The 7,500-nt window shown below is 38.0% G+C and overlaps 1 protein-coding gene across 3 annotated transcripts in view; it reads left to right on the top strand.

The window, feature by feature from the left end:
• ccdc71 (coiled-coil domain containing 71) overlaps nucleotides 1–7,500 on the top strand; it is a 156,024-nt gene that overhangs the window by 114,253 nt on the left and 34,271 nt on the right. Inside the window, exon 1 of one of the 3 annotated variants that reach the window (XM_060909958.1) lies at nucleotides 884–949. The exons of the other annotated variants lie outside the window; for them this stretch is intronic. The gene's annotated coding sequence lies outside the window, so the exon portion shown is untranslated. Of the gene's footprint in view, nucleotides 1–883; nucleotides 950–7,500 lie in introns of those variants that run through there. 3 annotated transcript variants of the gene reach the window in all.

Raw genomic sequence — 7,500 nt, 5'->3', positions numbered from 1 at the left:
GGCAGGAAAAAAAATTACATTTTGCCACCTATGTAGTCCCCTATTTATACAAAATTGAGTCATTCATGATTCAGCCATTCTTTTGCTTGGCGTTAGCAACAGTTACAGGTTTTTAGCTTTCTTTTGAAATGTTTTCTTTTATTTCTTCTTCCTCAGGGTAGTAAAACTCGCTTTCGCTGTGAAGACTGTCGTCATTGCTATCCATGCTGTAAAATTAATGCTATTCTCCTGAGAAATGCTGGCAAAAATGTATAAGATTTTTAATAATCTTACAAAAAAGATAAATGTTGACAAAAAATTCTACTATGTTTGTTGTGAACAAGCGAGTTGCCAGAGGTCCGTAACTGGGGTCCGTACCATAGGTTACGGACCCGCTCGCCAGCCAGTCAGAGCGCAGGATTTGGACCGCGAAAAAAATTAATGGTTTTTATTCCATGGGAAAAGTGGCCTGTATGTATAATAATTCCTGATATTTCACTCTGATGACCTCACTCCCAGTGTTTTCCTGCTGACTGGACGCGCGTTGTCAGAATGGTGAACCGGTTCAAAATTAAAATTCTTTGGATTAATTTGCTGCCCTTTTATTTATTTATTTATTTATTGGATATGTCCATATAATATAAAGAACATTTACATGGTGGCATGAAGTTTATCTTCTTGAAAATATTTTCACTCTTTTGCTTCACTCATATGTTCACCACTCAAAGATGAACTTCATATCTTTGCGCAACTGCATATCCCCTCCCCCCCTCCCTCTCTCTCTCTCTCTCTCTGTATATCCATATATCCTCCTGGGAACCAAGAAAAAAAATGTTTCTCAATTTCTCTTTTGTTCTGATTTTCTTACTAGGAATTTCCCAGCAACCCTCCTAGTCACATGATATATCATTGGAAAGCCCAGGATGTACTCTTTTCAACACACCAGGATTCAAGTGAATAGCTTGAAAGAGTAAGAGGATGTGCACGTAAAACAAATGTCAGCTACAGAGGACACAAGTCTATGGGTTGGTTCTCGGGAGGTTTTTATGAATTAAAACAATTCATTAATTCATCATGAATTTATTTCAGATTAATTCATCATGAATTAAAATAGTAAATGAATTATACTGTAGTTATAAACATATTAACATAACAGCTTGACTTAGTCTGAACAAATGACTATATAAGTGGACCGTATGGCACCATTTACTCCCCTTGTGTGGTTTTGAAGGTGGGTTTGGTTTTTTTGGTCAAAATTAGTAATCATGTTTCAAATATTGGAGCCAGAGTCTGTGCAGTAGAGAAATTGGAGCCAAGAGCCTGCACAATAAATATGGCCACCCATCCATATTGGTGATTGGACACTTAAATGTTCACGTCAGAAACGTGCATACTATGATGGTTGAAGTGCTGCTTAAGATGGCGAATTAACTAACTCAGACTGGCAAGTGCAGTATTGGTAATTAATATGTAAAATGCTAAATTTTGTGTATACACTGTCCACTTTATTAGGAACACTTGTGCACCTGCACAGTCATGCAGTTAACTAGGCATGTGGCAGCAGTGCAATGCCCAAAAAAAATCATGCAGATACAGGTCAAGAGCTTCAGGTATTTTTCACACCACACTTCAGACTGAAGAAAAAGTCTGACCTGTATCTGTATGATTTTATGCATTGTGCTGTTGCCACATGATTGGCTGATTGTATTACTAAATTTAGACATGAGAGCAGAATATTAGCTTTTGTTTCCTAATATTTACACTTCTATCTTGGAATATGACACCTTTTGTTTGAGCCTGCCCACCCCGCAAGTAATCCAAAATATTGGAACATGTGACAGTTGTTTTGGTTCTTGTTGCCTGAGAGTTCACTGTTTAGATTTAATGTTTTCAAATGTATTAAACAATTAATAGTTCTAAATGTCTGAATACTCTTGGCTTGATCCCTGGGTTTCACCTGAAAAGGCTACATTTGTTTAAAAAGGACAAAAGATAAAGGCCCACAGAACTGTCTTCTGGAGAAAAGTACGCAATTTTGAAGCTGAGAAAAAAGGGAAAATAAATCGGAGCCATTGCACAAGCATTGGGCATAGCCAATACACCAGCCTGGAGTGTTCTAAAATGGAAAGAAACCATTGTGTGCTAATGACCAGGCACTGAACCTGTTGGCCAAGGAAAACAGCAGTTGATGACAAACATTGTAAGGCTGTAAAGAAAAACCTTAAAACAACAGTCAGTGACATCACCGACATTGTCTGCAGGGCAGGGGCGAAGGTATCGCAATCCACCAATTGAAGACTTTGAGCAGAAATATAGAGCTCATACTGCAAGATGAAAACCATTCATCAGCAGTAAGAATTGGAAGGACAGGTTAGACTTTCCAAAGAAATACAGAGATGAGCCACAAAAGGTTTGGAACCAAGATTAACTGCTATCAAAGTGATGGAAAGGACAATGTGTGGAAAGAGAGGATCTGCTCATGATCCATGTCTGTGTCTAAAATATAAAACATTTGCTTGCTACAGTTACATACGTGTTTTTTTTTTTCATAATTTTGATGGCCTCAGCATCGTTCTGTGTAGAAAATTAAAAAAATAAAAAACGAAAAAAATTTAATTAGATGTGTCCAAACTGTGTGTATATACACACAATACCAGTCAAAAGTTTGGGGAACCTTCTAATTAAATGTTTTTCTTTATTTTTTATTGATTAAGACTCTTCCTGTCTTAAAGTAATGATGGACTGTTGTTCTGCTTTACTTAGGTGAGCAGTTCAGGATGTAATATAAACAGTTGTGGAATAGGGCCATTTTATGATGATGTTTTTGTTTGTTTTTTTTAATTATTTACTGTTTGATCTCAGTTGTGTTGAGGCAAGAAATTCCACTAGCAACTTTTGACAAGGCACACTTTTTAAGTGAACAGCATTACAGGTGACGACATCATCAAGCAGGATAGGATAATGCCAATACTGTGTGATGGACATATTTGTATGGCATGCTTGCAACTTGTTTTGGCTAGTTCACTTCGTACTTGTTTTGTCTAGTTTCAGTTAAATCCTTGAAGCTTATCATCGGTTGTGCACAGCTCTGTTTTTCATAAGGTTATCCTGATTGGTAATTTTCTGTCACCCTTTGAAGCTACCCTATCGCAGTCAGACAACTCAGCTTTCTGAAATTACATCTTTCAATCATATTGCTATACCACAATCGTGTGTGTGTGTATATATATATATATATATATATATATATATACACACACACACACACACACACACAGTGGTGCTTGAAAGTTTGTGAACCCTTTAGAATTTTCTATATTTCTGCATAAATATGACCTAAAACATCAGATTTTCACACAAGTCCTAAAAGTAGATAAAGAGAACCCAGTTAAACAAATGAGAAAAATGTTATACTTGGTCATTTATTTATTGAGGAAAATGATCCAATATTACATATCTGTGAGTGGCAAAAGTATGTGAACCTTTGCTTTCAGTATCTGGTGTGACCCCCTTGTGCAGCAATAACTGCAACTAAACATTTGCGGTAACTGTTGATCAGTCCTGCACAGCGGCTTGGAGGAATTTTAGCCCATTCCTCCGTACAGAACAGCTTCAACTCTGGGATGTTGGTGGGTTTCCTCACATGAACTGCTCGCTTCAGGTCCTTCCACAACATTTTGATTGGATTAAGGTCAGGACTTTGACTTGGCCATTCCAAAACATTAACTTTATTCTTCTTTAACCATTCTTTGGTAGAACAACTTGTGTGCTTAGGGTCATTGTCTTGCTGCATGACCCACCTTCTCTTGAGATTCAGTTCATGGACAGATGTCCTGACATTTTCCTTTAGAATTCGCTGGTATAATTCAGAATTCATTGTTCCATCAATGATGGCAAGCCGTCCTGGCCCAGACGCAGCAAAACAGGCCCAAACCATGATACTACCACCACCATGTTTCACAGATGGGATAAGGTTCTTATGCTGGAATGCAGTGTTTTCGTTTCTCCAAACATAACGCTTCTCATTTAAACCAAAAAAGTTCTATTTTGGTCTCATCTGTCCACAAACATTTTTCCAATAGCCTTCTGGCTTGTCCACGTGATCTTTAGCAAACTGCAGACGAGCAGCAATGTTCTTTTTGGAGAGCAGTGGCTTTCTCCTTGCAGCCCTGCCATGCACACCCTTGTTGTTCAGTGTTCTCCTGATGGTGGACTCATGAACATTAACATTAGCCAGTGTGAGAGAGGCCTTCAGTTGCTTAGAGGTTCCCCTGGGGTCCTTTGTGACCTCGCCGACTATTACACGCCTTGCTCTCAGAGTGATCATTGTTGGTTGACCACTCCTGGGGAGGGTAACAATGGTCTTGAATTTAAACACATGAGACAAAAATATTATACTTGGTCATTTATTTATTGAGGAAAATGATCCAATATTACATATCTGTGAGTGGCAAAAGTATGTGAACCTCTAGGATAAGCAGTTAATTTGAAGGTGAAATTAGTCAGGTGTTTTCAATCAATGGGATGACAATCAGGTGCGAGTGGGCACCCTGTTTTATTTAAAGAACAGGAATCTATCAAAGTCTGATCTTCACAACACATGTTTGTGGAAGTGTATCATGGCACGAACAAAGGAGATTTCTGAGGACCTCAGAAAAAGCGTTGTTGATGCTCATCAGGCTGGAAAAGGTTACAAAACCATCTCTAAAGAGTTTGGACTCCACCAATCCACAGTCAGACAGATTGTGTACAAATGGAGGAAATTCAAGACCATTGTTATCCTCCCCAGGAGTGGTCGACCAACAAAGATCACTCCAACAGCAAGGCGTGTAATGGTCGACGAGGTCACAAAGGACCCCAGGGTAACTTCTAAGCAACTGAAGGCCTCTCTCGCATTGGCTAATGTTAATGTTCATGAGTCCACCATCAGGAGAACACTGAACAACAATGGTGTGCATGGCAGGGTTGCAAGGAGAAAGCCACTGCTCTCCAAAAAGAACATTGCTGCTCGTCTGCAGTTTGCTAAAGATCACGTGGACAAGCCAGAAGGCTATTGAAAAAATGTTTGTGGACGGATGAGACCAAAATAGAACTTTTTGGTTTAAATGAGAAGCATTATGTTTGGAGAAAGGAAAACAGTGTATTCCAGCATAAGAACCTTATCCCATCTGTGAAACATGATGGTGGTAGTATCATGGTTTGGGCCTGTTTTGCTGCATCTGGGCCAGTATGGCTTGCCATCATTGATGGAACAATGAATTCTGAATTATACCAGTAAATTCTAAAGGAAAATGTCAGGACATCTGTCCATGAACTGAATCTCAAGAGAAGGTGAGTCATGCAGCAAGACAATGACCCTAAGCACACAAGTCGTTCTACCAAAGAATGGTTAAAGAAGAATAAAGTTAATGTTTTGGAATGGCCAAGTCAAAGTTCTGACCTTAATCCGATCAAAATGTTGTGGAAGGACCTGAAGCAAACAGTTCATGTGAGGAAACCCACCAACAGCCCATAGTTGAAGCTGTTCTGTACGGAGGAACAGGCTAAAATTCCTCCAAGCCGGTGTGCAGGACTGATCAACAGTTACCGCAAACGTTTAGTTGCAGTTATTGCTGCACAAGGGGGTCACACCAGATACTGAAAGCAAAGGTTCACATACTTTTGCCACTCACAGATATGTAATATTGGATCATTTTCCTCAATAAATAAATGACCAAGTATAATATTTTTGTCTCATTGGTTTAACTGGGTTCTCTTTATCTACTTTTAGGACTTGTGTGAAAATCTGATGATGTTTTAGGTCATATTTATGCAGAAATGTAGAAAATTCTAAAGGGTTCACAAACTTTCAAGCACCACTGTATATTAGGGCTGTCAAACGATTAAAAAAATTAATCGCGATTAATCTCAGAATTTCATATAGTTAATCGTGATTAATCGCATTTTTTTAAATCTATGTAAATGAATAAGGCTTTTAAAGTGAAATGTTACAATTAAAATGAACACATTTTATGAAAATGAAATAAAACTACAATTGTGCTGGAGTTGTATTCAGTCACAGCCTATAGGACTTCACAGTACTGTGCAAACAAAAATAAATTGCAGTTGGACTTCAATAAAGAAGTGGTTTATCACAGTGCTACAGCATACTGAAATCTCACTTTGCAAAAGTATAAGTGCATACCAAAACCAACTCAATCACCATAGACATATAAACATAGATGCCGCATTGAGCTGGTGGCCCCGTTGCTGGGATACGTCAGAGTGTCCGCCATATTGGATGTGGCAAATCTTCCCCGTAAACCAATGCAAGTCAATGGACTGAACTTCATAAAGCCCCTTTCTACAATAATATTTAACTCGATGCCTTCTATTCACCCATTAAGACACACACGTATGTATTTGTGAAACAAACAGGCATCAAAACAACACATATAACTTTTAATGTGATGGTTATAAACATACATGTCAACCTTTGGTCAATCAAACCTGAATAACCAACCTCCAAAATCCGTATTTCCCTTATAAAATCTGTATAAGATGCAAATTAAAATAATTTGCCTAAAATTTGAATGATAATTAACAATGATATATCCCAGTTACGTTTTATTCAATATTAATAACAATAAACCTTCAGAATGAATACAAAGCTCCAATGTTTGACAAAAACACAAAGTGTTATCAGCGTAGTTACGAAGGAAATACTTCGTTGTTTGGAGACAGGTTTCACCGAGCGGCTATTATGCGCAAGACTTCATATTAGCCACAAAGTCAGGAAAATCTGTTCGTAAAATTACATTATAATGACCAAATACAATGAAAAGTATTTTTCCAGTCTCACCTGTGAAAGGTAATCCCATGTGATCTCATTTGGACGGTTAACCTGTTGGTACAGTTAAACGCAGCACATGAATGAGGCATCTTTATTCTCGGCTACTGTCTAGACGCTATACCAGAGACGGTTGAAGAATCTCCACTTTGCCACATCCAATATGGCGGTGAGGATGATGTATGATTCTACGCAGAAGGCGGCGTCTATGTTTATATGTCTATGCTCAATCACACTCTACTTTTGACATGAAACTTACCATTTAACAGACCTTTCTCCATCACTCACCCTTACTCTTATTGAAGCAGCGCGCGACAAGCCTCAACAGGAACTACGGGTGACTCACAGGGCCAAATTAGAATTTGCGTTAACGGCACTATTTTTTTTTAATCGCGATAAATTGAGATCGCGTTATCGCGTTAACTTCGACAGCCCTAATATATATATATATATATATATATATATATATATATATATATATATATATATATATATAATATACCGTATTTTCTGGACTATAGAGCGCACCTGTATATAAGCCGCATCCGCTCTATTTAAAAAAAAAAAAAGATATACAAGCCGCACCGGGCTATAAGCCGCAGATATCTATGTTGAAAAATTAGATATTTACTGCATGTACAGAACGATTTTGTACTGTAAATGTACATGTATGTACCTGAACAGATTCTTTC

This window comes from Neoarius graeffei, chromosome 26 (assembly GCF_027579695.1).
Source record: "Neoarius graeffei isolate fNeoGra1 chromosome 26, fNeoGra1.pri, whole genome shotgun sequence".
In the NCBI taxonomy this organism is placed as follows: domain Eukaryota; kingdom Metazoa; phylum Chordata; class Actinopteri; order Siluriformes; family Ariidae; genus Neoarius; species Neoarius graeffei.
This window is presented reverse-complemented; position numbering and strand designations above follow the sequence as displayed.